Consider the following 10,643-nt stretch of genomic DNA (forward strand, 5'->3'; position numbering starts at 1 on the left):
CTTTTAAGCCAAAGGAAAGGCCCTCCAAGAGATTGACAGTCCTTGACTTAACTTTAGGTAACAAAACTGGGCAAGTGGCTTGAAGTATCAGTGAGGGAACATTTTGCAAACAGGAATCGTAACTCCATTAGATTCGAGATTATTATGGAATAGAACAGGATTAGGCCAATTGGCCCCTCGAGCCTGCTTTGTCATTTCTCATCCACTTTCCTGTGTTTTTCCCAGAACCTTAGATTTCCTCTACTGATCAGGAATCTAGCTATCTCAGCCTTAAATAAACACAAGGTCTCTGCCTCCACTCCTCTGTAGCAATGAGTTCCAATGACACTCAACCCTCTGAGAGAAGAAATTCATCCTCACCTCAGTCTTAAATTGGCACTACTTTATTCTGAGAATTTACCCTGTGCTCCTAGACTGCAACATGAGGGGAAACATCCTCTCAGCGTTTACTCAGTCAAGCTCTTTAAGAATCCTGCATGTTTCAAAAAGGATAAGGATGGGTTTGAAATCTAAGTTCTCCACTGGAGGAAAGGCTGATTTTTAATAAGTCACATGAATTGGCTAGAGTAGACTCTGAGTAAACGCTTGCTGTTAATCCATCTCACAGGAGTGGGATCCATTCATGAAGGAAATAGGGAGAGTAGAGGGCCAACACATTGCAATAAAGAAAAAGGTTGAGACCGTCAAATTCTGTAAACACTAGTATCGAGGAATATACAGCAATGGATGAATAGAAAAAGAAGGGCTTATAGCAGATAATGTGGGCTCAAACAGCAGAAACCCTCGGAGTATAGAATGTGCAAGAAGGAGCTTAAAATGTTTCGGAGAGCTAAAAGTGGACATGGAAGGATGTTGGCAGGTAAAAATCAAGGAAAATCCTTAGTTTTACAGGTACATTTAAAATAAAAGGATAATGGGGGAAAAATGTTGGGCCCATTAAGGACCGCAGTGTAATTTGTATGTGGAACCAAAAGATGTAGGTAGGGTTTTAAATGAATACTTAGGGTTGGTGTTTACTAGTGAGAAGGATGATGCAGGTATGGAGATCAGGGAGAAGGTCTGTGTTACAATTAAGGAAATTTAATATGGAAAGGAAATTTAATGGTCTGGCAGGCTTAACAGTAGATAATTCACTAGGACTGGTTGAAATGTATTCCAGAGAGTTGAGAGACAAGGGAAAAATAGAGGCACTTACAGAAATTTTGAATCCCTGTTTGCCACAAGAGATGTGCCAGACGATAGTCAAAGTGATACCATTATTTAAGAAGGGACCAAGAGAGAAATCTGGAAACTATGGGCCAGTTAGTCTAACCTTGGTGATGGGGAAACCATTGGAAGTAATTCTGAGGGATAGAATTAATCTCCATGAGGAGAGGAATGTTTTTGAAGAAGTCACCTGATGTGTAGATGCGGTCATTGCTTTTGAAGCAATCTACTTAGACATCAGCAAGGCTTTTAATAAGATCCCACGTGGGTGACTGATAGAAAAGATAAGAGCCCATAAAGTCCAAGTAAATTTGGCAAATTGCATCCACGGTTGTCTGAATGGCAGGAAGCTGAGGGTAACGGCAGTCTGTGTCCGTGTCCAGTGGGGTCATTGTGGCCCTTGCTGTTTTATGGTTTATGTAAGTGATTTAGATTTGAATGTAGGTATGATGAGTATGTTCACAGATAATAGAAAAATTGGTGGAGTGTTAAATAAGCCTGGTCAGGCTAATCAGTGGCAAGTGGAATTCACTTTAGATAAATGAGGTGATTAAGTTGGACAGGACAAACAAGAAAAGGGAATACATGATGAATAAGTGGCCTCTGGGAAGCACAGGATCAAAGGGACCTTGGTGTATATATGTACACAGCTCCTTTAAGGTGTCAGGACAAGTGGAAAAAGTGGTTAAGACAATATATGATCTACTTGCCTTTAATAATTGAGGCATAGAGATTAAGGTTAGGGAGGTTTTGCTGGAACTGGTTGGGCAACAGTATTGTGTGCAGTTCTGGAGTCCTCATTGTAGAGTAGATGTGATAGCACTGGAGAAGGTGCAGATGTTACTTACCAAGATGCTGTCTGGCTGTGAAGTTTTATTGATGAAGAGAAGTTGGACAGACTGAGGCTATTTTCCTTGGAGCAGAGGACATTGAGAGGGGACATGATTGAGACGTATAAAGTTATGAGAAGAATAGATAGGGTAGACAGGAAGAAAATTTTCTCCTTGATGGAAGGATCAATGACCGGGGCGTAGACTTTAGGAAAGGGACAAAAGATTTAAAGGAGATGTGTGGCAAAAAAGCCTTTTCACTCACTGTCATATGGTAGAGGCAGAAAATCTCTCAGTATTTCGTAAGTATTTAGATATGTGCTTGCCTATTCTATTGATGACCAGCGATCAGGATGCATATGAGACCTGATATTGTGTCATGAGATGTATTAATGATTTGTCAGCAAAAGTGCATCCAGTATCCTAGACCATAGTCTAGGATAGTAAAAATGAATTTTACACTCCTTTTGAAGGAAAGGGGGTGGGTCTGAGACAATAAAATTAAATTTTAAAAATTGGCTAGTTTTGAGGGCATGAAAGCAGAGATGCCAAAACTGAATTGGTAAATTAGGTTAAAGAGTAGGTTAATGGAAGTGCAGCGGCAGACATTTTAAGGGGATATTTCAGAAAAGACAGGTGCATTCAAAAATAAACCACTCCTAGGGATGGACCAATCATCCATGTTTGACTAAATAAAAATGTCAAAGATCGTATCAAATTTGAAGAAAAAACAAATAATTGTGTACAAGTAGGTGACATGTCAGAAGATTGGGCAGAAGAGAAAAAGATGAAAGAATGACCAAAATATTAGTGATGGGGGAAACTTATGAGAGAAAACTGACCAGAACTAACAAAAAGGGCAGTTTCTATTAATATTTTAAAGAACAAAAGAGTTAACCAAAATTAAAAGGTAAGTGAAATGTTGGTCTTTATTCTAAGGTGATGGAGTGTAGAAATATGGGGAAGGCTTGCTACTTCTGTACAGGCATAGGGGATACCACGCATGCTGAATACTGAGAATTGGTGGATAATTTTTAATCCGCTAGTTCAGATACATCTGAGGCAGGTGGGACTTTCACCTGGGCCTTCTGGGCCAGAGATAGGGACACTACCACAGTGTCCAGATATACATGCATTGGAACTAGTTCACCGAATATTCACTAGGTTTGTAATGTTAAAAGGTTAAATGATAATATCTCTCTGGACATTAATGTTACATTTAAAGTTTGAAACTGCACCGAGTGAACATTCTGGAAGTGAGTGGGGACGACAGTCAGGGAAGAATGCGAATGACCCCCACCCCCATTATACAGTCATTTGCAACTACACCCCCTTGTAATTGTCAAGTTAAACTATTGTTCGTTCTCTTCCGTTCTGAAATGCTTTCTGGCCAGAGGTATGTCGCACCTGCATTGTTTTGGGGGATCACTCAGTCTGGGGAGTTTTGACCAAGGAGGCACAGAAGCAGAATAAATGATCAGCCAGTTAGAACATTTAAGGATGAAATTCTTAAACCACCATAATGTTTTGGGATTCTCCAACCTGAAGAGCTGTGGAGTGTGAGTCAGTGAAGATATTTTTGACTATGGGCAGATCGTTTAGCTGTCGGCGCACCGATAGTTATGGAGAACAACAAGGAAAGTGAAGTTGAGGCCAAGGTCAGATTCATCACGATGTTATTGATTCGCAGAGCAGTCTCAAGGCATCATTCAGCCTTTTCTGATATGCACTAGTACTATTTTTGTGGATCTTTTGTATCTTCTCTAGTGTCAGAATATTGCTAATGTAGTATGATGATCAAACCAAAATGCAGTCCTCCATGTGGTGTCATCTAAGGTTCTGTACAAGTTTAAATAACTTTTTTTCCTTTTTAAGGATAGAATGAAGCTCAGTACTTTATCATTTTTAAAGGCTTACGAGTGTAGCCACTTGTTGATTTAGATCATTTGGCTCCTCTATCCTATTTTGATTCATGGTGAAAGTGGTATGTGACCCTTTTGCTATTTGTATCAAAACATTGCATCTCAGAATTACCTACATTTGCCAGTTATACCCATTCTGAAAATTAATCTTATCTTGAATGTTATTGCAGTCTTTCTCATTAGTATATGCTTTAATTTAGTGTTATGTGCCAATTTTAAAGTTATTCTTCTGAATCTCCTGAGCAAAAGTAGTCTTGGTGATAATCCTTCTGTAATGCCACTTGCCACTATGTAACTGAATAACATCCCTCAAGCCTAACTCATTTCCTGTTCTATAGCTAACTTACTACTGAAACTTTCACATTGCTGCATATGCTATTGCCACAGCCTTGACTGTGCTATACAATAGATTTATCGAAGACATTTTGAAAAGGCTAAGCTATAAATCTGGAATTAAAAGCTAGCTTAATGGTGATCATGAAAGCTATGTTAATTGTCATAGAAATTGACCTGGTTCACTAATGCCCTTTAAAGGAAGATCTACAGCAGTGAAGTTGACTCTTGCATATACAAGTGTCTTGTTAACCCTTAAATCAAAATTGGGAGAGCTTTTCCACACATTAATCAAGGAAGAGCCTGACATATTGTGTCAAAGTTATATCTTTGAGATAATGCCTGTCGGACTTTGGCTCAATCTACCAACTTACTTTCTTCTAGGTGTGAGCCAAGTCCTGCGTGTACTTTAAATGAAGCAATAGGAGAAGATATTCGGTCTCACTCTTTAAGTTTATTTTAGCAGTAAGTGGATAAAGCATACAGAGCTCTGGGTCTCGGCCTTTCTGTCCCAGACAAACTATAGTGTGTGTCAGTTCAGAAAAAATACACACACTTGTCCCTGACCCAGTCTTTTTATATAATAAAAAGCAACATGCAATCACTAAGGTGGGATTATCTTCTGATTGGTTGTTGATCTGACTCCATTCTCCGCCTCCTTGGTTTCCCAGATGTTCGACCCCACATGACCCTGTTTTGCGCGCGAAACGGATACCATGTGACCCCGTTTTGCCCGCGAAACGGAGAACCACGTGACCCCGCTGCACGCCTCCGGCACGTGAAGCAGTGCATCACGTGACCCCGCTTTGGAACGGAGCGAAGCACCACGTGATCTAGCTCTGCGCACGCGCATAACGGAGCATCTCCAAAGGATTCCGAATATCGAGTCTATTCACAGTGGCAGCCAGCCATATATTTACAAGTCCCCCTTTTGGTCTCATGAAAATGAGACCAACAAATCAATTTTATCCATCACTTTCAGTCTCCGATGCATAGTCGACCTTCCTTGCCAGAGCCATGGTTTCCATCTCCGTCTGTGGCATCTAGAAGGGCGGAGGAGCCTTACCTTCAATAGCTGTAATAATTACTCAGTTCAACAAAGATCTAATGCAGGGGATGCAACAACATCCACACAACACTGAAACAATAATCATATCAACGAGGGACAGAAACACAGACACAATTAATCCTTTCCATTTCCCAAACCATGAGTCGAACAGTCCTCTTAGAGGGTTGTGAATACCCGAATGTTCATGCATTTCTTCAGACAAGATTCTTAGTCCCTCCAAGGCTCTAGTTACCGAACCATCAGGTGCCGTATTGTTTGGGATGAACATACAACATTGATCTCCAAACATAGAGCACACTCCCCCCTGTTCTGCTAGCAACATATCTAAGGCCATTCTATTTTGTACTGTCATCAATGATGCCGCTGCCAATTGTTCAGAGAGTCCCGCCACCGCATCTCTAGTTCTATTGGCTAGCCTGAGTATATTGTAATGTACATAATTAATTCTGTCAACGTTTTTTTTTCGGCGTGACTGGGAATAGAGCACTGATAAGTGGAAGATTCTCAAATCCTGCTGCTATCTGGTCCACCAATTTATATTCATCAGGTACGCCACAGGGAACACCTATTGCATCTATGTAAGTGGTTGATCCAGAAGTGACATCAAACAAATCCCTACGTGTTCGTATATACGGAATTATTCCCTTTTGTCGTTCTCCTAAGAGGAATAAGGGTACCCCCAGCCGGACCATCGCACAAGTGCCAGACCAACCTGGAGGTAGACTAACATGTAATGTTCTATCTCCACAGTACCAAAAAAGATCGGCTCTGGCCCAAACCATAGAGCTAGCATTCTGCCAGCCAGTTACATCAATCGTGGCCTGACACCAGTCAGCGGGGATGTCTCCCAAGATTGTATTAGATCTCCGAGTGAAACAAGTGTAATCGTTGACCCTTGGGGTAAACACTGGAGGTAACAGGCGGGAAAATAACACTTAAGGTAGTACAATTCGGAGGGTCCGCCTGCATGGTGAGGGCCATCATGCAGTGAAATCCTGCTGGATCTACATTAGGGAACAATGGGGCTGGGGTAGTAAATAGGGTTGGCTTAGCTGAGGAACACGCTATGCAATTACTCATATTCATTGAGGTTGCAGTAGCTGTCATCCAGTCCAGCCACGTGTTCCTATCACTATATCCGGTAGCTAATCTAATAATGTCATCTCTCGTAATGTTATTGGAATCTATCACCACAACTCCTGAACTTTGTTCTAACCCCACGGTCGTGGTGTTTCCGGATTTTGGCCGGTGGAGAGGAGGATCTACCAAGGTTACCTTCACTAGTCCCATGGCATCCTTTCCAGATTGATCTACACCTATTACAAAGTAAAAGCTGTTATCATGGATTCCGCACTGCTTCCGTACTCCTTCGGGACCAGGGCTAATGGTAAATCCTGTCAGGGTTAGCAAAAGTGGATTTTTCATCTCTGAGGAATGATCAAGTTGCCCCCTAGTGAGGCTGACATGGTCTCGAGCCTTCCATCTATTATCTGAGGATGGCGACTTCTTGGGCATCCATCTTACGCCAGTCCATGTGAATACATGATGCCACGTCGGGCACCATCTATAGTAATTGGTATGGACGCAAAGGTATACATCATACCCCCTCCAGCTTCCTGGATTGTGGCCACCGTGAATTACTTCGCATAAGTCAAACTGGTATGTTATATCATGGCTTTTATCATGTCTGATGTGTACCTGGCTCCCCGCCTCCCTTAAACATTTGTCCACCCCTTGCCCCATTGCTCTTTTGCGCCTGGGACTATCTGCCTCGTCTGTTAGTTTGTTCCTCGTGGTTAATATCCCTATTAATAGTGACATAACACTTATGCATAATAAAATAGCAAAAACTCCCAACCCCTAGAGGTGAGGGTAATGTGGGCTTCTTACAAAGATAGACATTATATCTGTTACACCACCTGCCTATATATTTTAAAGAAATTCTTTTTGTGTTCCGATCCCGTGTTCATTTCTGCTCTCCAGCAAAGCCCTTCTTCAGAGACCTTAAGAATCTAGTCGCCTTCTTTCAGAATCCTCTTCTGGAAGAGGCAAAAGTGTAAAACACTTTTAGTCTTTTTCTGTTCTTATTTGCGCTAGAGTTCTCGTTGGCGGTTCCGTAGCTGCACACTGGCTCCAATGGTACCAGCTTTCTCCTTTCCCCTGTAGTCTGACCGCATGAGATGTCCTCTCCACAACCTTATAAGGTCCTGTCCACCTTGGCTCCGACCATTTCCGTTTGATCACTTTCAACAGGGCCCAGTCTGTGGTAGATGGCGGCTGGCTCTGTAAGACCCCCTTTTCCGATCCAACCTGTTTGGAGAAAGCTGACACCAAAGCTGTTAGTTGGTCATAGTAAGGTTTGTACCTTAGGGAGGCTTCACCTCCCTCTAAGATCTGTAGTCTGGCTCCCGGTCCCGGGAATTGCTGCCTGTTGTTAGCTCATACGGGGTAAATCCCGTGATGGAGTTTACTGAACTTCTAATGGACAATAAAGCTAAGGGTAGGGCATCCACCCAGCTTAACTTTGTTTGGGCACATACTTTTCCTATTTTCCCTTTTATGGACTGATTCATTCTTTCCACTTTTCCCTGTGACTGAGGATGGTACACTGTTCCAAACGCGTGTTTCAGTCCTAAAGCTGCTGCCACTTCTTGCAGGTCTTTATTCTTGAAATGAGTGCCATTATCTGACCTGACTCTCTTTGGAAACCCATGCATTGGAATCAAAAATTTGATCACTGTTTTTGCGTCTTCCTTTTTAGCAGGTATCGCTTCTGGCCAACCAGTTATGCATCCACTGCTACCAAAAGGTACCGGTATCCGTTTACTCTCTCTATCGTGTCACTGTAGTCGATCACTATTTCGTGACCTGGCATTCTTGGTAGAGGGAATTTTCCCTCGTGTGGTTTCACTGTGGGTCTCACATTGTATTCTGTACACGTTCTACATTCCCTGATATAATTTTCAATCATTGCTGGCAAGAATGGATGCTACCAATGTGTCAGATACCTCTGCATCTGTGTTTTTTCACAATGTGTCAGCCCATGAGCTTCCTGGAGCATGGAAGCCATCAAACCTGGGGGTAGGACTAGTCTACCGTCCGGTGACCTCCAAATCCCTTCTGACTCGTGGCCCCTCTCTTTCTCCAAACTGTCAGTTCATGAGGAGAGGCTTTCTGCTGCTCTTTCAATAACACATTTGCATCACAGGCAGGCAGCAGGTCATACACTGTTCTCTCTGTTTGCATCATAATATACTGTGCTATATACCCTGCTGCTTTCTTTGCTGCTGAGTCGGCTTCCTGATTGCCCTTCGCTACTACTGTATCTGCTTTATCATGTCCTCTACATTTGACCACCGCCACTTCTGCAGGTTTCATTAGGGCCTCCGCTAATCTTTTCATATCTTTTTCATGTTTAATTGGGATTTTCGCTGCTGTTAAGAATCCTGCTCTAATCCATTGACTGAGTTCTACCTGTATAGCCCCTACCACATATGCAGAGTCGGTGTAGATATTAACTCCCTTTCCCTCTGACCATTCCAACGCAGCAATCATTGCCTGTAATTCAGCCAACTGGGCTGATTCCTTGCCTGTCACTTTTCCCGTCAACAGTTCCTCAAATCCCTCACTTGTCTGTCTCACCACTGCATAGGCTGCTTTAAGTCCTTCAGTTGGATGTCTGTAACAGCAACCATCTGTGAACAGCACTTCTTCTGGGTCTACTCGTGGAATAGCCTGTAAGTCTGCCCTAACTTTGACATCTCTCAGTACCCTTTCCTCACACATGTGTGGCTCTCCTTCTCCCATATTATCAGCCATGTTAATTCCTTCATGTGTAAAAGTTATATGTGGTACATTTAGGATTTTTTCTAACCTGGTCTGCCGCAGCGACGTCATTGTAAAGGCAGTTGAGTTCACATAGGCCACTATACTATGTGTCGTCAGTACCGTTAGTGAATGGCCCATGACTATATGTGCTACCTTTTGGAGAATTTTTGCTACCCCTGCTGCATGTCTTGTACATGGCGGGTGTTTGTCCTCTTTTGGGTCAAGGGTAACACTTACATACATCAGCACCTGCCTGCCTTCCCCTTTTTTCTGAAAAAGAACACCATTTACTGTGTGTAATCTTTCAGAAATATCGAGGAAAAATGGCTCTTTGTAGTCCGGGATCGCTAAATCAGCAGCCCGTGTCAGGGCCTGTTTAAGAGAGATGAAACTTTCGTCTGCCTCCGTGGTCGAGTGCAAACGGGCCGACAAATTTCTCATGCCTTGTTCATTAACCATGGCTCTGAGAGGGAAAGTGAGCTCCCCATATGATGGAACGAATTGTCTACTATATCCTGCCAACCCAGTGATCGGTTTAGCATGATGCAGAATGGAAGATCTATGGGACGGAGAGAGACCTGTTCCGTTAGCAGAAACCACTCTACCCAGAAAAGACACCATTTGTCTGCAGCATTGTAATTTAGCCCGTGAGACTTTGAAACCAACTTCATACAGGTGAAGCAGCAACGTCTTTGTGGCTGCCAGACAAGAAACATGGTTGTGTGCTGCCAAAAGAATGTCATCCACATACTGGATCAATGTCACCCCCTTTGGGAGTGACCCCCTTTGGGAGTGACATGTCCTGAAGCTGCTGTTTCAGTATCTGATTAAATAACCCCGGCGACAAAATAAACCCTTGAGGTACCCTTGTATAGCGTAGTTGTTGGCCTTTATAGGTAAACGAAAAAATGTCCCTCAAATGTTCAGCTAAGGGCAAACAGAAAAACGCGTTGGCCAGATCAATGCACGAGAACCACTTATGGTCAGAGGTCAGCACAGAAATCGCAGTGTAGGGGTTTGGAACTGGAACTGTTGGAGTACAAACGATGCTATTAATTCGTCTAAGATCATGCGCCATCCGATATTTACCTGTGGTCTGTTTCTCTACGGGCAAGATAGGAGTGTTCCAGGCTGACTGGGAGGGTTCCAGCACCCCTGTTTCTAACAATCCTTCAATTGTATCGGCAATGCCGGCTTCAGCCTCTGGTTTGTGTGAATATTGTTTCTGCCAAATTGGAGTGTAGTCAATTAAAGCGAATGTGATTGGCGTGACATGTTTGCAGTAACCAACGTCCATTGAACTTGCTGACCACAAGGTATCTGGTAGAGCGTCAAGCATCGCCGCAGCCTGTGGATGATCCGTTTTTTCCCTACCATGAAACCTTTCAATCTGCCTATGTTCCAGCAGTACCTTGTCGGTTGTCCTATACATAATTCTGTAGGCTTCCTCTGATG

The sequence above is a fragment of the Chiloscyllium plagiosum genome, unplaced genomic scaffold (genome assembly GCF_037043375.1).
Source record: "Chiloscyllium plagiosum isolate Xiang-an unplaced genomic scaffold, Cpla_swu_hap1 HiC_scaffold_7, whole genome shotgun sequence".
Classification (NCBI taxonomy): domain Eukaryota; kingdom Metazoa; phylum Chordata; class Chondrichthyes; order Orectolobiformes; family Hemiscylliidae; genus Chiloscyllium; species Chiloscyllium plagiosum.